This window comes from Carettochelys insculpta, chromosome 28 (genome assembly GCF_033958435.1).
Source record: "Carettochelys insculpta isolate YL-2023 chromosome 28, ASM3395843v1, whole genome shotgun sequence".
NCBI lineage: Eukaryota > Metazoa > Chordata > Testudines > Carettochelyidae > Carettochelys > Carettochelys insculpta.
In genome coordinates, this window is record NC_134164.1 from 2,805,079 (window position 1) to 2,824,193 (window position 19,115).

Here is a 19,115-nt window from a genome sequence, read left to right on the forward strand (position 1 = left end):
CAGCCAGGGCTGGCCTCAGTGGGCAGCAAGCAAGGCTGGCACCCAGGGCCCCACAAAGCTAAGCAGCTCAGGCTTCTGCTTCAGCCCTGGGCAGCAGGGCTTTGACCTTCTGCCCTGAGCCCCAGAAAGTCAAATGCTGTCCCTGCTTGGTGGAACCCCAGAAACCTGCTTGCAGCCCCCCACAGTGCCTGGTTGAGACCCTCTGCTCTTCCCCAGTGCCTGCACGCAAAGTCAATGGCCCATCACAGGGACACTGGGCTCAGTATTCAGTGGTGGAGGAGGCACTGAAATGACACCCCGCCCCGAAATGGGGGTCCGAAGTACACACTGGGTGGGGGGAGGGAGGTGAGGGACACAATCTGGGGTGCAGGTGTAACATACACGCCTGGGGTGGGTCACTGGCCCAAGTCTCCTCTGCAGCCAGCTTCCTTTTAGCTCACACTGAGAAGGCTCCTGCATTAAGCCGCAGAGGTTGCCGATTCCAGTCCACCTGGGGGGGTTACACAGCGACTGTGCCTGTCTGGTCACAGCCCTGGCGAAGTCGGCTGGTCGCTGGCCTTTGATCCCATGTGGGTATGTTCTTTATGAGGGCACCATGCAGCCTGAGGCCGGGGAATTGCAGCCCCCCCATTTCCAGCTTTAACTACCAGGTGAGCCCTGTTCCCTGCAGCCGGTCTTAGCAGGGCAGGAGGAAAACAAGACCCTCCTAGAGCGCTGTCTGGGGTGAAAACAAAGGGCTGGGGCTGCTCTTGGGGAGGGCCCACCTGGCTCACCTGTGGAAAGAGAGCCCCCAGCCCACCCCCCAGGCCCCCAGAGCAGGTGGCGGGGCACATCCTCGCCTGGCAGTGGGAGGCAGGGCTGGGGAGCCAGCTGACAGGCCCGTGAGCCAGCAGCCACTCTGTTTGGTCTGGGCAATGTGTTTTTAATGAGCCATATAATGCTTCTCAGATTAGGTCGGAATCATTAATTTCCCCAAAATGAGACAGACCCTCAGTCCGCAGGCGCTGCCAGGGCCCCCCCTTGCGCTTCGCGAGCTCGCTGGGCTTTATGGCCATGGCAGGGTCATTCCGCACGGCGTGGCACTCAGCTGCAGCGAGCACCGCCCCCCACGATTCCCCACTTGTATAAATCAAAGGGCAGCTGGGAAGCAGCGCCGGAGCCGCATGAGCGGGTCGGCAGCAGGCCTGGGCTGGGGAGGGAGTGGAACAGAAATGACCGGCAGCACCAAAGACAGCACATAAGGGAGAGAGAACCAGGCACCAGCGGGGCTGGGGCCCTGCACCTCCGCTTTGGGGGATCAGCCCTAGGACGGGGGGAGGCTTTTTAAAGTCACCGGGACCCCTTTCCTTGGGGACTCCTTCCCTCTCCCCATGGCCCTAGAGAATGAGGGATATGGAGGCCAATGCAGAGTAGGACAGGGGTTGGGATTTGGTGGTGTGACCAGGGGTCCCTCTTCATTTTTTTGCATCCATGTGCAGAATAAATTTTGTGACTCGCACCAAGGGATGTGTGGATGTGCACCACCCACAGAAACACAGGCTGCCAGCTGTGGGCGCTCTGCTAATCAGCTGGGCGGCACCTGAATCTCTGCTGGACGGCAGCCCAAGCGTGCAGCTTCCAGGGAACGGGGACGTGGGGTGCTGCGTGCGGATCTTCATGTGAGCAATTGGCCATTACGAACTCCAACTATTATTCCCCCTCCTCACCTAAACCATTCACAGCCCTTGGCTTGAACAGCCACGAGCTGGCTCTCAGCAGGGCCTGGGACTCAGCCGCCTCCCGAGGTCTCGTCCAGCCCTAGTGTCCTCTGAATCCCAGTAGCGTCTGGGTGGCGCGCAGCCAAGCCCGTCTTGTGTGACAGGCTCAGCACCAATCGTAGGTGAAGCGTCACTGACTTCCCACCCCCCAGCTCCACCTCACAGCTCAGAGCCCTGCTCGTCTCTGCAGGTCGGGCTGCTGTCCCTCTCCTGCGTGGCCGATCTCAGGCCACAGACCTGGGTTCGCAGCGCGCCCTGCACGCGCCTGCTAGCCCTGCATGCAACACTGAGCTCCCTTTGCACCTGCTTCCCCTCGTGGTCCCGGCGCAGCGCTGTCCCCTTGGACGGTGTGGCAGCACCACCTGGGTTCAGGTGCATCCGCTTGCAGGGGGCCTTCGACTGACCGACGCAGGGAGGAGGACACAGCAACCCACCAGGTCTCTTCCCGCTCTGCGCTGACCCCCTCTCTGCAGTGCTGACTCATCCAAGCTGGTTCTGCCTCACCAAGGCTCTTTCCTCCGTCCCTCCCCTCTCCTGCACACATTACCGGCCTTGCACATGGAGGGCACCTGCATTGCATATGTCTCACACAGCTGCCCCCTCCCTCCCTGCGCCCGGTGCTGGGGAGGCACAGCAGGGAAGAGATCGGTGTTAAAGGTGAAGATGCAAGCGGAGGGGGATGCCAGAAAGCAAACCAAGCCTCCTGGCCCGAGCGGTGCCCGGGAAAGGGTGCCATTGTCCAAACCGGCGCACAGATGTCGAACAGAGATGGGCCTGTATGGTGGATGGCCAGGAACAAACGCTGGCTGCTCAGATCCTTGCCTGACCGTAACCCAGTCATTCGTGTGCGTGTGCGTGTGCGCGTGTGTGAGAATCTGGTCTCTCAACCCGCTCGGTGGGGGGGAGGTGCCCCTCCCAGAGCAGAATCAAGGCTCTTTAGACACAACCTCGAAAGCAGGCTAGGATGCTATTAACCCCTATCTAATACAATAGCAGATGCCAAGACCCCACCTATGGCAGGATTTTACATCCACCTAGCTATGAGAAACCCCCCGCCCCCGGCAGATGCTGCTATACCAACCTCTTACCCGGTGGGTCCAGCACCCTGGCAATGGAAAAGGCAAAGAGCAGAATCCCTCCCGCCAGAGAAAGCAGCACCCGCACGAAACGCCGCGGCTGCGGCATTTTACGTGTAAACAAGGCCGAAGAGCGACACCTCACACGCCCTGAAGAACTGCAAGTCTCCGAAGACACAGACGGTTGGGGGCAGGGGTCCCGTGACGTTTGTCCATCTAGGGGTGGGATAAATTTTGTTCTGTGCACCACCCATGGAAACGCAGGCTGCTGGCTGTGGGGGCTCTGTGAACCAGCTGGGCAGCGCCTGTATCTCTCCTGGGCAGCCACCACCATGCTCAGCTCTCAGGGAGCCCTGGTGGGGGTTTGTGAACCTGGTTGTTTTACGCCCATGTCTGAGCACTCACACAGCCCTGTGAACCTGGGTTTACAATCACTGGACCCCACCTGCCAGCCCTGTTGAGGTGCTCGTACCCCGCCATGCAGCCAGACGTGGGAGGCGGAGGCCTTTAAAAATGTGCATCTGACAAAGTGGCTTTTACCCAGCAAAGACTGGGCCCAAATAAATGCGTTAGCCTGTAAGGTGCCCGAGGGCTCCAAGGAGGATGCCGCTGACAAGGGCCGGGGAGGACAACCGGAACTAGAAATGACCAGATTGGCTCCTGAAATAGCAGGAATGGATCCCATGGCCAAGTACTCCACACCCAGCCCTTTGGGGAGTGCAGCTAGCGCCCAGGTTATGCCTGACAGGGAGAGCTAGATATGGTGACCCAGCCAGCAGGATGCCTGCAAATCTGCTGGGTAGGCCCCTGCTGTATCAGGGGCCATGGCTGGCCCTTTTCCCCCTTGGAGCCATCCATGGGAGGACAATATCCTCGGTCGCATTGGAACGTCGGCTTCTCCCCTTGTGAAGGCCCATAAGGAAGAGAGTCCCCTGGAGCGGGAGGGTGTAGGTCCCCTCTCCATCAATGAGAAAAAGCTCAAGGCACAGAAGGAGTGAGTGAGGGGTCCGAGGTCACAGAGAGAGTTTGATGGAAGGCCAGAAATTGCACCCACCCTTCCTCTCTGTCCCACTCCCATAGCACTTCCTGGGCCAGGGGCCAGCAACCTTTCCGGGCGGAGTGCCGAAATTTGACCATCTGCGTGCCGGTGACACTTTTTAAAGTCACTCACAGTCCTCCTTACAACAGCTCCATTCATAAATAAGCGAAGAGGCCGAGCTCTCCTGGGGAGGTGGTGGCTGGGAGCATTAGCTGGTCTTTTGTTAATCCACAGGCGGCCTGGCTTAGACCAAGCTCCTGGCTGCACAGGGCAGGAGGGCAGGGATGAGCTCCCACCTCACATGCCCGTGAAAATTGGCTCACGTGCCGCTCTCGGCACCAGTGCTGGGGGTTGCTGACCCCTGTCCTAGGACACAGCATCCCAGTGTCAGAGTTCCGGCGAGAGGGGACCATTAGATCTAGTCTGACCTGCACATCCCAGGCCATTACATCTCCCCCCGTGTGAAACCCCACGACTTTGACAAGAGCTTTCCGGCTCGCAGGAGCTTCAACTCTTGTGAGCCCCAGGCAGAACACAGGCAAGAGCAAAGGTTAGGTCTGCGCCGCTGCTGGCTTCCCAGCATGGGCAGACAAACTCACACTGGCACAAGCCGGCTAAAAAGAGCTGTGCAGACATGACAGCAGGTTCGGGGCCACAGTCCAAGCCCATCCAGTACCCTGGGTCCAAGAGTTCAGTTCTCTCTCTAACTCTGCTGAGATCACACCTCCCCGCTGCACGCCTGACGTGCTCACGGTGCCACTGACACGAGGCCACCACCGTGGCTGGGAGTAAATCAGGCCAGAGATGCCCTGGGAGCTCTTGGCTAACTTCTGACTCCCAGCACCTGGGTCTCCGGGCCAGCCGGCCGCATTAATGCCCCGGAGAGGCACACAGGAGCAGGGAGCCCTGGGTGACGGTGTGGAGAGCCCCCTCTCGATTCTCCTGGACCTGGATATGAGCTGCACAGTGGGGGGTGGGGATTGCAAAAGTTCTCCTTCAAGGTCAAGGGGGAGTTTGGCCCACATCAGAGCAGAACTGAAACCAGCCCTCCTCTGGCAGCCAAGTAACGTCCCCACAGCAACTAACACGGATGGTTCTCCTTGGAGAAGTCAGTGTTCCCCAGCCACCTTCGCACTTGCCGGGAAAAGGCACCAATCGCCAGGGGAGCAGAGCTTGGCCTGCAGTCAGCTGGTGTCTCTCCTTCCTGGAAAACAGCCCTCAGGGCCACGCCAACTTAACAAGACACCTTCCAGGGCTGAACAAGCTGTGCCTCGCCGGCTGGGTGCCTCCCACCCCGCTTCTTACTTGGGGTGACCATGGTGTCTTTTATTTCAGAGTCTCAGAGTGACACGCCCATGCCGCTGGGAGTTAGCCGCCACCCACTCCCCTGTACAGGTGGGGAAACTGAGGCACGGAACAACTGTGCAGCTTGCCCAACAGTCAATGGCAGGAATAGACTCCAGCAACCCTCCAGGGAACGCGGTCCCCTGCAGTTTGCTCAGTTCTGCCTGCCAGCCATGTGACTGCATGGACGGGCCAGCCTTCAGTGGTCCTCTCCAAAGCTTGGCTCTCCACGGGGGGTGACTTTCAGCGCTGGGTGCTGCAGAGACCCTCACGTCACACAGTGAGCCTAGGCCAGGGGTCAGCAACCCCGGCACATGAGCTGCTTTTCAGGGGCATGTGGCGGGAGCTCAGCCCCACCCCTCTTCCCCCATGCAAGCGGGGAGCAGAGAGTGGGATGGGCAAGACTGTTTGCCAGCCTGCGGGCAGAAGGGCACATGCCCCTCACTCCTGCCCTGCCCCCCCTGCTCAAGCAGAGCCAATGAGCTGCCTGGCTCTGGCATAACCCCAGTGCTGTGGAGGGGACGGCTGGGGGAGCTGGGAACAGAGGGATCCTGGAGGGGACTGGCCAGGGCCCAGCCTGCACCCTGCTCCCCAGGTGGGGGTCGGCAGTGTCTCCTGTATCACGGGCATGTGGCCCATACACAGAGTCAAAAGGACACATTTTGGCACTCTGCCTGGGAAAGGTTGCTGACCCCTGGCCTTGCCCAGTGCACCCTTCTGCACTGGGGCCAGATGCCTCTTCAGAGCCCTGGCCCCTCTCCTCGCAGATGGGACTCCAATAATGGCAGGAGAAAAAAGCTGCATTTTTCCAAGCATGAAGATCCACAAGGACTTTTATTTGGAGAGCGGCTGGTTCCTGAACAGGAACCCACCCGGCTGAATAAAAACCCCCAGTGCCGTGACAGCCCCGCTCCAAATATCAGGGGACGGGACGGCTTATTCATCTCAGTTCTCCCTTGTCACACGTAATGGCAGCTGCAGAAAGAACCTCCACTGACAGGTGGTTGTTTTACCCCTATTACTGTGTCACTCAGCCCAGGCCCTGCTGCCTCCTCTTCCCTGACAGGAGGGGGGATTTTCCAGCCCCGCTTGGAGCCTGCGGAGACGGCAGGGAATGGGGGGAGATGGCAGAGAGCTGCACTGCTCACGCCCTTTTGCAAGGTTAGGAAAAGGCTGCAGTGCTCAGCTCGCCACTAGCTCAGAGCAGGGGCCAGAGCTCGTGTCTCTGAACGTTGGGCGGAGAGGGCTTATGGTGGAGGTGAGGAGTACGGCCAACACACGTACAATCCTAGAATCCAAGGGCTGGAAGGGACTTCAGGAGGTCACCGAGCCCAGCCCCCTGCCCAACGCAGGACGAATCCCAACTCAGACATCCCAGCCAGGGCTTCGTCAAGCCAAAACTTGAAAACCTCTATGGATGGAGATTCCACCACCTCCCGCGGTAACTATTCCAGTGCTCCACCACCGTCTGAGGAAACAGTTTTGCCTATTATCCATCTTACACCTCTCCCAATGCAACTTGAGACTATGAGACTTGTTCTGCCACCTTCACTACTGAGAACAGCCTCTCTCCATCCTCTTTAGAGCCCTCCCTCAGGAAGTTGAAGGCTGCCTTCAAATCACCCCTCACTCTTCTCTTCCGCAAACTAAATTAGTCCAAATCCTACAGCCTCTCCTCGTAGGTCGTGTGCTCCAGCCCCCTAATCATTTCCATTGTCCTCCGCTGAACTCTCTCCAATGCGTCCACATCCTTTCTGCAATGGGGGGCCAGAACTGGATGCAATACTCCAGATGTGGCCTCACCAGTGCCAAATAAAGGGGAATAATCTCTTCCCCAGATCTGCTGGCAATGCTCCTCCTAATGCACCCCAGTATGCCGTTAGCCTGCCTAGCTACAAGGGCGCACTGTCAGCTTATAGCCAGCTTTGCATCCGCTGTAAAGCCCAGGTCCTTTTCTGCAGAATTGCTGCTTAGCCAGTCGGCCCCCAGCCTGTAGCAGTGCTTGGGATTTCTCCCTCCCAAGCGCAGAACTTTGCGCTTATCCTTGTTGACCCTCATCAGACTTCTTTAGGCACATGCAGATTCGCGTCACGGTGAAAGGCCCTTCTCTGCTGTCCAAGCCTTTCCCAGCCTCCCTGCCAGAGCCTCTCCCTGTGGTGGAAAGAGCTTCTGGCACCAGAGAGTCAGTGAGGACACTCCACGGCTAAAAACAATAGCCTAGACATAGAAGTCACTGCACAGAGAGCCATGTCGAGACACACGCTGGGGCTTCTGTTGCATAGGGCTGTTTATTCTGCCCGCCTACATCATCCTGCGCTGTCAACACACCTCCAGAACCTGGGTTAGCTGGGCATGGCCTGTTTATACTTTACACACCACCATACCTGGCTAATGTACCTACCTAGCAGGAGACAGTCCCTGCCTGGAAGAGGAGACAGTCAGGAGGGAGAAGACACACCAAGGAGGTATTATTATCCCCACTTTCGGGAAAAATCAAAGTAACATTTCCAAAAGTGCCTCTGTAATTGCTGACAGGTGGGCTTGAACCTGGGATCTCAGTGCATGAACTGCTGCAGTTTGAGCTAAAAGCCACCTGGCGCTCAGCTTAGGAGCCTCATTCTTTCTCCATTTAAGTGGTCTAGGTGGCACTTCAGAGGGCAGTGAACCATGCCCAGTAGGCATGTGGGTTACACCTACAACCCCTAAATCCCAATGGCAACCCAGGGGACTTATGCTCCTCAACCACTTTTGGGTGTGCTTGAAAATACGGACCTAACTGATTAACACAGTGGAAACCCGGGACAGGGCTGGGAATGGAGCTCTCGCCCACCTTCCACTCCTGTTCCCAGCTCTGCTTCAGACTCAACTGGCTGACTGTGGACAAATCACTCCACCTCCACTCAGAGGTGATCCGCTGGCCTGCCCACTCGGCCTATAAGGAATGAGGGGCAGGTAAAGTACCAGGGGGTCTTGGGATGAAAGGGGGCAGAAAGGAAAAGGGAGTCAAACCCCCACAAGCTGCCTCCAGGGATTCAGGACAGCAACACATCCCATGCAACCCTCCTGCCAGCCTCATGCTTTGACAAACAGCCAAGCACCTTCAGTGTGGTCCCTTTGGGCTCAGTCCATCACAGGGGACAGCGATCCACCAATGTAGCATTGTCACTGGTGCTCCATCAGCAACAAGTGCCCCCTATGACGAACAAACCCCGCCGCCCACTCCAAGCTCCCAGCAGAGCAATAATCATTCCAGAAGCCATGCCAGCAGTCTGGGGGTTTGGGTTCCTGGCTCCCACCTGCCACCCTCACTTTTCCCCATTGAATAGGCCCTTCAACGAGAACAATGGCAACAGCGCCCAGGATGAGATTTTGATGCCAGTAATCACAGGGCATTCATGAGCAGCGCGCCAGGTGCTCTGGGGATCGGAAAGAGGATGCAAAGTCAGAAGGTAACAACCTCTGCCTTGTCTCTCCAGCTCTGCAGGGCTGGGGGGCAGGGGGCAGCTCTGTGCTACAGGAGCAGTGAGTTGTCAACACGCCTGCTTCAGTGGCTCAGACAAAGTGGGAAAACTGGAAGCAGCAGCTCAGCCTGCAGCCTGCCTCGCCTAGTGCCGTGACGGCCGGCTGATGGGAAACACAATCTAGAGCAGCCCTGAGGTAGGGTCAACGGGATGTCTGAGCAGTGTCCCTCTGAACGTTGCATGGGATGGTCATGGACTGAGATCACAATCAGTGGCCTGGAGAGAAATATCCTTATGAGATCTCATAAGCTACGTCTACATGTGGAGCCTACATCGAAGTAGCTTATTTCGATGTAGCGACATAGAAATAGGCTATTTCGATTAATAACGTCTACACGTCCTCCAGGGCTGGCAATGTCGATGTTCAACATCGACGTTGCGCAGAACCACATCGAAATAGGCTTAGTGAGGGAACGTCTACACGCCAAAGTAGCACACATCGAAATAAGGGTGCCAGGCACAGCTGCAGACAGGGTCACAGGGCGGACTCAACAGCAAGCCGCTCCCTTAAAGGGCCCCTCCCAGATACAGTTGCACTAAACAACACAAGATCCACAGAGCCGACAACTGGTTGCAGACCCTGTGCCTGCAGCATGAATCCCCAGCTGCAGCAGCAGCAGCCAGAAGCCCTGGGCTAAGGGCTGCTGAACACGGTGACCATAGAGCCCCGCAGGGGCTGGAGAGAGAGCGTCTCTCAACCCCTCAGCTGATGGCCGCCATGGCGGACCCCGCTATTTCGATGTTGCGGGACGCAGATCGTCTACACGGTCCCTACTTCGACGTTGAACGTCGAAGTAGGGCGCTATTCCTATCCCCTCATGGGGTTAGCGGCTTCGATGTCTCGCCGCCTAACGGCGATGTTAACATCAAAATAGCGCCCAACACGTGTAGCCGTGACAGGCGCTATTTCGAAGTTAGCGCAGCTACTGCGAAGTAGCGTGCACGTGTAGACACAGCTATAGTCTCCTAGGGCTGGAAGAGATCTCCGTGGGGCATTGAGTCCAGCCCCATGCCCAAAGCAAGACCAACCCCAACTAAACCATCCCAGCCAGGATGTTGTTAAGCCAACCCTTAAAAACCTTTACAGATGGAGATTCCACCACCTCTCTAGGTAACACAGTCCAGTGCTTTACCACCCTCCTGGGGGAGTAGTTTTTTCTCATATCCAACTTACACCTCCCCCTCTGTAACTTCAGACCACTGATCCTTGTTCTGCCGCCTGTCACCACTGAGAACAGCCTCTCTCCATCCTCTTTAGAGCCTCCTTCAGGAAGTTGAAGGCTGCTATCAAATCGCCCCTCTGCAAACTAAATAAGCCCAGATCCCTGGCCTCTCCTTGTAGGTCATGTGCTCCAACCTCCTAATCATTTTGGTTGCTCTCTGGTGGACGTTCTCTAATGCATCCCCAAGACACTAGAGGCCCCAGCAAGGAACAATCTTGAAATCCCTGGTTTACAAGGCCAGTGTGCTAACCACTGAGCCACCTGCAGCTGACTGGCAGCCAGGCCAGGATTCTAACCTGTGGCACGTGGCCTGAGCTGGTTTTAAGTGGCTTAGGTGCTGGAGTCTCCATGTTCCATGACAGCACCAAGAGGGACCAGGAGGCAGGACGGGATGGGAAAGTGCCTTTGCAGGAGACAAGCCCCAGGCCAGGGTGGTTGTGGGCCGTGGAAGGGGTGTGAAAACTCAAAGGACAAACAAGAAGGTCCTGGACCAGAGCCAACAGACAAGCTGCAAGGCAGAAGCCACAAATCCAGCCAGCCAATTAAAACATGGAGGCTCTAAATGGGCTGTGATTGAAATATATAAACTGGAGAACTGACGACGTCAGCCAAAGTTACCAGCTGCAGGCTCAGCCAGATAAAAGGGCAAAGGGGATGTCTGTAGCAAGGGGGAAATGACACCACCAGTTACACAGGAGGCAGCATCTGCCAGCCAGCTGTGTGGCTCCTTCCTCCGGGCAAACTCGCTCCCCCCCTGCTCCGTTCCCAGATCCCCACCAAAGCTGGGAGCATATGGGGGAAGAAGTGGGGCAGGAGTGGAGGCAGTGGGGAAAGCTAGAATAGGGCCTGCAAAAATAGCTCTGCAAAGGTGGCCAGAGCCTTAACACACACCCTGCACACGCCCTGCACCATAGGGATAAACTCCCTCCTGAAGCAGCAGGTGTCCTTGTTACAGGTTTGGCTCATTTGATGGGGTTGCGAGGCTGCTCTACTGGTTCATATGGGACAGGGGGGTCAATTCTCTGTCCTAGCAGAGTTCCCCTGTGCGCCCTTGTACAGGTCACTTAGCACCTCACCATTGGGGTGTGATAGAAATAAACAAATGTGAGGTGCTGAGCAGCCAGGGCCAGAAGCCCCCACCCAGTGCTACAGCTGTAATCTGGCCTGATTTCAGCCTCGTTTCCCACAGTCCCATAAAGTGTTTCAAGCTGCCAGTCCTGGGCTCGCCCTGTTCTGGGCTGTTCTTTCGCTGTAATTTACCCCAAATGTCTTCTAAGAGCCCGGTGGAAGTGTTGGTGATGCTGCCAGACAATATTGGCCTCCCGTGGTTTGGCAAATTCTCTCCTCCGGCACCAGTCAGGTCCTGAGGGTGCCGGATGAGAGAGGCTCAATCTGTAGGCGAGGGCAGTCTCCAGGGGAACAGCCTTGGTTCTTGCTGGGCGCTCTAAGGACCGGAGCAAATGAGCAGACATCTCTGCTGCTAGCCAAGGGGTGGTTGTGGCTCAGCAAGGCTTCACCACACCAGCTTTAACCCTGCTCCCACAGCTGCAAAGGGCAGAGAAGAGACAGCAGTGGCAGTTGGCAACAAATGTATGGGCCCACGGTTCCGGGAGGGCTCAGCTGCGCTTTCACTGCTCCTTTTACCCATGCTAACTGAACTGAAGACAGAGTGGGTAGGTCTAACTAGAGTCTTGTGACTCAGTTCCCCCTCTGTAAAATGGGAGGGAGGTAGCACAGGGGAGCTGGGAGGAGAAACACATCACAGACCAGTGTTCCCAGTAAGCTGTGTGCTTGTGCTCAGGAGAGAGTCCAACACTGCCCAGCTGATTAGCAGAGCTAGGTTTTGTGTCTCGACCGGTGGTGCACATTTGAACCTGCCTCAGTGCACAGAACAAAATTTATTCTGCGTATGGACAGAAAAATCTGCACCTGGCTGAAAATGACTGGAGGGGACATTGCGACAGACCACGGGGCGCTCTGAGATTCCAGCGCTGCAGCATCAGAAGCATCATAGCCAACCAGAGGGCCTAGGGTCTCATGGAGTTTCCAAGGGGGTTGCCCAGACAAGACCGGACCATGACAGGAAGAGCACAGGGGTCGCGGGTTGTCAGTGAAACAACGGCAGAGGTGAAGGAAAGATTTTATTGCTCATCACGCCCAGTTGCTGTGTGGCATTCACCCTTGCTTAGGTGGCACTGGGAGCAGCTGTGGCTTGCGAGGGCTGGAGCCCTGAGGGGCAGGGCAGGCCCTTGGCATCCTCTCCTGCAGCCCCCTCCCCCATGTACATTGGACATCAGTGCATGGGGGAAATGAAACACACCCACCCCAAAAGGCACATGCCGTTTTTTCCCACTCCTTCCTCCTCCCCACCCAGGCCCCATCCTCTCCGGCCGCCCTCCGGTGGGGTAGGGAACTCAGAACCCCTTCATTTGCATGTGTTTGGAGAGCAGAATGTGTGCAGCAGGAGGAAGGAAATCAAATAAAAACAGCTGACAGCCACTTTCTGTCAACCCCCCCCCGGCACCTGCCTGCCCCACCAGCCATGGAAGCAAATGAGCAATCTGGTTTTTTTTTTTTTTTAAGAGGCATTTCAGCTCCTTCGCCGAGTGTCTCATTGAGCACCACTGCACCTGCAGCCCAGCGCCGCCAGTAGGCCAGCGGCTGGGGGAGGGGTTTAAGGAGGACATGGCGGGGTAGCAAGCACAGCTGAGAGGGAAAAGCTAGCTCCTCCCTCCTCCCGCTGCCACTGATGAACCAGGGCCACCCCCCCGCCCTGACCCCTGTGTCTTCACCCCTGGTGGGAGAAGGAGCCCTCGGGGGAGATGCAAGGTCGCAGGAGGAATCAGCACCTGGGACAGGTGCTGCTGCAGAGCTGGGTAGATGTGAGCTCCATGGGGGAGCATCCCAGAGCCAGGCTGGGTTCAGGCTGAGCAAGCCGAGCACTGCATAAAGGAGCTGCTCCCTGCTCCAAGGGGACGCCAGGGGCTGCCGGTACCACGCGCTCTCCCCCAGCTGGCCACATGGAAAGGGCAGGAGGACCGTGAGCCCCTAGCCCAGCAAGTTGGGACCATCCAGGTCCGCGGCAGGGAGTGGATGTGGGAGAGCCCACGTACTGCCATCCAGAGGAGGCCAGTTCTGTGGGGAGGTGAAAGGAGCTGCCCCTCTGGAGAGCAAACACCTTAGATTAAAGCAGCCTGGGACCTGGTACAATGCCACAGCCATGGCCCTGCTTCCAACCGCACAGAGCAGTGCTGGAGATACCCCTGGGAAGAAGCCAGCTCCGGTACCATGCATGGCCTCTCTCCTTTGTGTAGCGCCTTTGAGACAGGAACGGAAGCTGTAAGATACCCGCCAAACTCTGCCAACGCATCGCCTGCCCTGCAGGCTCATCCTTCAGCCTGCGCAGTGCATGCAGCAGTGTGAGGTACCAGCGCTTCAGTACAGGTTGAACCTCTCTCGTCCGGCACCCTCGGGAGCTGACTGGTGCCGAATGAGAGAATTTGCCGGAGGTCAATATCTTCCAGCAGCACCACCAACACTTCCACCACTGGCTGGGCTCTTAGAAGACATGAGGGGTAAATTCCAGAGAAATAACAGCCCAGAACACGGAGCGCCAGGACTGCTGGCTGGAAACTAACTTTAAGGGATCGCAGGAAACTTGGCCGCACCCATGAGAAGTGGTCGTCCAGTGAACTAAAACTCTGCCGCATTACAGATGCTGCTGGACTAGAGAGGTTCAGCCTGCCGTGCCCTATGCTGTGTATATTTTGGACCACTGGTGCTAGCGTGACCCCCTTGCTCCGACTCCTGGCCCCCGGCTTCAGCTGGCTGTGCTGCTTAGTCCTTCTGCTCCCCACCAGCCTCCCTGCCCTGCTCCTGCCCCACAGCGCAACTGCCCCACACCCAGCCGGGAACAGAGGAGGCAGGTGCTCCGGCTGCAGAGGGCAACAAAAGTCATAAGGATGATCCTGCCCTGAGACAGCTTCCCAAAGGGCCCTCCTAGGCACTAATGAACGGGCCCTGGGGCACCAGGTCGCAGCATGGCGGGGTGTATCTGGCTCAGAGCCTGAGTCCAGCCCCACACCCAGCCAGGTTCGACCCTGGCTATCCACGCGCCTCGGGCTCTCACTGGGCGGAGGCCAGGCCCACGCTTGGCCATTGCCCAGCAGGGAGGAAAGGAGAAAAACCCAACCGCCTAGAAGAGGTGCTGGTGTGACTGCCCACAGGCAGACTCCAGCCTCTGGGACCTCTGGAGCACAGTGCAGGAGCCTCTGCAGCTTGAGCAAAAAGCCACTTGGCTGAGGCTGGAGAGGAGACTGGTTCTGGCTCTGTGAGTGGTCTGGGTGCCCCTGCATGGACAGTGACCCAACCCTCGGTGTGTGGATCGCATTAGTCACGTCCCTGAGCAGGACAGACCCCGAGATGATGGGCCCATGGCCCGACGAGCTGGTGCCAGGGCAAGGCAAACCTTACACAGGGCCTACGCTGGCCCGGGCGGAAGCTGCCTAGAGGCATTTCCCTCTCAACCCCGTCCTGCTCCCTCCCTCCAGCTTGGCCTGAAGGGAGTAAGAACCCAAGACAGAGCCAGGTGAACTTCCCAACCCACAAGGGACTAGGCCCCAGCTCCGCGCCAGCCTGGTTCCAACGCCCTAGGGCGGGGGGGCAGCACAATCGGCTGCTGGGTCTCCACTCATCCAGCTCATTAACCATGTGGAACTCTGGGGCTGTTTTCAGGGCTGTGTATTCACACTGCCAGCCCGAGTCGGAAGGGTTTACCTCCCACCGACGTACCTACACACGGCCGGAACCGAAATTTCCCTCCCTTTGGACGACATTAAGCCAGGCTGCGGGGGGGCTGCTAATTGCCCTCGGGCATTGCAGAGCCTGCTCGCACCTCCCCTCTCCCAGCTCCCGGGGGGGCCGAGGGGAGCCTCAGCTCTCATCCCGCTGCTCTGATTACCGTCCAGTGCGTCAGGCGTAGCCGGGGACCCGCCCCAGGGCTTAGAGGCTTTCAGGCTCATGAAAGAGAGGCCGGCTTTGTGCAAGAGCCGGGAAGAGGCCAGGCCTATCCAAGGGAGACTCAAGCCGGAACGGGAGGCCATCCCCCGTCCCTGAGAGATCAGAGAGAGAGCCTGCCCCGTGACCCTGCCAGAGCCGAGCCCCCGGCAGGACAGGCCCAGCTCACCGTCACAGCGCGTGCCCGGGGGCAACGGGCAGGCGACACGTTACCCGGGAGGGAGGTTGCTCGGTGGGGCCTGGGCCAGGAAGGCTGGTCCTGGGTCTGTCAGTGCAACACTACGGTCTCTGCAGCTGTGCACTCAGCCCTGCAGCCTGGATGCTACGCAGCACCCCACCTGCCCCGGGTGTGTGCCCCGGCACAGCTCCCCTCGGTGCCGACACACTGCGCTGTCCACGCTCCAGCGCGGCCGCCTTCCACTCGCACACGCACACGCACACACATCTGCGCACACTCGTGCGCACATGCTCACACATACATGCTCAGGCTCTCACACTCATGCACACACACTAATGCACACTCACACGTGCACGCACACACTTACTCACACACACACTAAGAGACAGGAAGCTCCGTGTTGCTCCTCCCCTCAGTCAGCACTCTGGGGAGGCCTAGTCCCATCTCACACCTGTTTCCTCCTCCCCCCCGGCACCCCAGACTCCCGGGCTCAGTACAGATCACTGTGCAGCAAAGAAGAATCCCTTTCTGTAATTACCTCCTGGGCATTTCTTTCCCCCTGCCCTTCCCCCACAAAAGGCAGAGGGAGCTGCCTGCATCCCCTGCGTGGGCTGGGGGACAATGGCGCTCTTTGGTGCAATGGGCTCACCCAGATGCTGGTACCAAGGCCCGCTCCGATGGGTGTGACCATCCAGCGCTAGGCTGTGTGCAGCGCTTCTGCCCCTCGGGCCAAGAGAGAGGAGAGACGTGACCATGTGAAAGGGAATCTGGACCCTGCTCCGGTGGGGGCTTTGCTCATTGAACATGGTCAGGTAACCCTGAACTGAAGGGACAGACAGGCAAACTCTCCTCTGGCTGCAGCTAAGGCTCTTGACACGAGGCCCCCTTGCTACACTCAGAAACTGACAGCAGCCACCAGCAAGGGGTCCATGAACCAGCCTGGAGAAAATGTAACCCCTAGCGGAGATGGGGCAAGCCTCTCCTGCTCTTCTTTGTATCGAGTCACTCCAGTGGCCTCTACCTGCAACCCACATCCCCATCACAAGAGCTAGCCACTGCTCCAAGGGGCTCACAGGCTAACTAGACAGCCCAGGCAAGAAAGGAAAGGTTATTATTCCCATTTTATAGGTGGGAAAAGTGAGGCATGGAGTGGCTAAGTGACTTTCCCAGACCACCCAGGCAGTCGGTGGCAGAGTTGGTGATTAAACGCTCACCTCCTGACTCCCAGTCCAGTACCTTAACCACATACCCATGCTTCCTCTCAAAGCCACAGCCGCAGAGTTACACACTTGGCCTCAGCCATGCCAGCCTGGGGTGCCCACTACAGACAAGTATCAGAGGGGGAGCCGTGTTAGTCCGGATCTGCAAAAGCAATGAGGGGTCCTGTGGCAGCTTATAGGCTAACAGAAATGGATGAGCATGAGCTTTAGTGGGCAGAGACCCAGGGTCTTTGCCCATGAAAGCTTATGCTCATACATTTCTGTTAATCTATAAGGTGCCTCAGGACCCCTCGTTGCCACTGCAGACAGTGGCTCTGCAAGCTTGGGTAAAAGCAGACTTGTAAAAGCCCAGGAGTGGGATGTTTGCGGCCCACAGGCTGGCCACCTCGGGAAGCCAGGGCTTGGCAGGAAGCAAGTACGGCTCCATTTCCAACGGTCTTTGACAGGTGGGAGCTCTAGGGGCTGGCATGGGGAATGAACCCGTACCAGGACCATTAACGGGGACACAACAGCTCCCTGGGCATGGGCACCCCCACCTGGCGAGATGGGGCTGCTTCAGGAAGGTGGACTCCCTCCCTCCTGCCTCCCAGGGCGCTCTGGAGCTGGGGTGGGAGGAGCAGAGCCCTGACAAGGGGAGACCAGAGCGTTGGAGGTAAATGCACCGTGGTGGAGCAGCCGCCTCCCTGGATGGGCAGCCCCAGCCGGGTGAGAGGGCAGTGACAACAGCAGCTGATGCCATCCGCCGTGGCATGGGAGCAGTGGGGCCCGGGGCCAGGTGAGAGGCAGGGGGCAGAGCCAGGTGTCTGGCTGTGGCCCCACTCGGGGGCAGTTCCAGCAGCGCCGTACCCCTCTGGGCCTGATTCAGGCACCTCTGCTCCCAGCCAGCTGCACTGCCTCCTCCCTTGCAGGGAATCTCATACGCCCTCCCCAGCTTCAGCCTGTTTCGGGGCTCAGGGGGAGGCTCTTGCTGCTGGAGTGGTCTGTGAGTCCCTAGAGGGAGCAGTCCAGGCTGACAGAACTTCCCTCGGAGACGGAGCATGGCCCCAGGGCCTGGCAGGCAGCACGGTGAATGCGCTGGAGCGCAGCCTGCCTACCACAGCCACGGGCAAAGAGCAGGGAACAAAAGGAAGAGGCGGCTGTGCAGAGAGAGACACGCACAAGGCCAAGCAAAAAGAGAGGAGCCTTACCACAGCCTCCCTCACTCTTACCCCCTGGAAACCCATCTGCCCTTCCCCCGCTGCCGCCTGCTCCCCACTGCCAGGCAGGAGAACTCGGGGTTCAACCGAACGCACCCTCAGCTGGCAAACCCAATGGCACAAATGTGTCCCTGCCAGGGGGCTGGGGTGCCATCCCCCAGGAACCTGCTGGTGAAATTGGCACACCTGGAACCCTTGTTTGTGGGGGCACAGCCGCTCTCCCCCTACGCACACCCCTCTTTGCGAAGAACACCCTGGCAGGGGCTCACCCCAACTCGCACCCGCCCCGACGCCAGGAACAATGTGCCTTTTCCTATTCGGCACGCACACCAGCAGCCAAGGACCCCGAGTCACAGCAGCGAAGAGGACGAGTGGATCCAGTTATTTTAAGCCCCCCACCAATTGTGATGTCCTGTATTTTCCCACCTCCTTAAAAGACACTTAAAATAGCTCCTGCCGCCAGAACACAGCTTCTGCCCATCGCACCCCCGCCTCGCCAAAATCCAACACACCAGTTCCGAACCAGCCAGCCCCCACCCTCCCGCGGCCCATCTGTCTCCGGGATTTAATGAAGCAGCAACATCACCAGCGGCCTGAGCAAAGGAAGGGAAATTCAGAAGCCAGCTCCACTGGCAAAGAAGGCAGCACTTACACCACACCGCTGCAAGGCAAGAGAGAGAAAAGTACATCCCCCCGCCCCCCTCGGCCACCAAAAAATAACTCCTTCCAGCGGCGTTGCTAGGACAGCCGATTCTAAGGATACTCGATCCCCATGGAGCCAGGCAGCCCTGACAACAACACAACACCGAACACTGGCAGTAGACACAAGCACCAGCTTAGCACCTTCATCTGACAGCCGGCAGCAGAGTCACCTCCCCACCTCCACAGCCAGGTGAGAGAGTCGCCGGAGGTCCTCCCTGGTCACTGCAGGAAGGGGGGGGGGGGACTCAATCCCCTCTGGCACCCCTTTTTGAACCAACATTCCCCCCACCCCCCCAATCTTCCACCGTTCACACCGAGCAGCCGGTGGCAGCACCCAGTCCTCAGCATCACACCGCACCAGGCGTTGGAGGGAGGAGGCAAAAAAAAAAAGAAACACACAAATAAAAAAAAAATACCTGCTACTTAAGAATGGATGCACATAGTGAGAGTGACATGCCTTGAGAGGGTGTATTGCCCATTCTCGCCTCGCCGGCTCTTTCTGCTCTCTCCTTCTTGCTCCGAGAGGTTCAGGCCCAGCCCACCCTCTGAGCCCGCAGGCTGAAGCGCGAGCAAAGCAGCGTGCGCGAGTGGGGGCGCCCGCACGGCTCGGCGATGTACAAAGGCTCGAAGGGGGAAAACACATGAATCTCTCACGAGCGCAGGGGCTGGGAGATCTGTCCCTCACGCTCCGAGGCCCCTCCGTTTTACCCAGCGATAGGTGGCTAGTCTAAACGCCAGGAGGAGATTATGATAATAAGGGCAGCGTGTAATTACCGCTGGTTCCAGCGGAGGCAGCAGGACCCAGGAGGCAGGGCTGCAACTGAGATATTGATAAATATTCCA

General features: G+C 58.1%; 1 protein-coding gene across 1 annotated transcript in view; it reads right to left on the reverse strand.

Moving 5' to 3' along the window:
* SRCIN1 (SRC kinase signaling inhibitor 1) overlaps positions 1-18,785 on the reverse strand; it is a 148,241-nt gene extending 129,456 nt beyond the window's left edge. Inside the window, exon 1 of the mRNA XM_074979069.1 lies at positions 18,689-18,785. The gene's annotated coding sequence lies outside the window, so the exon portion shown is untranslated. The remainder of the gene's footprint in view (positions 1-18,688) is intronic.
* Positions 18,786-19,115: the final 330 nt, after the last annotated feature.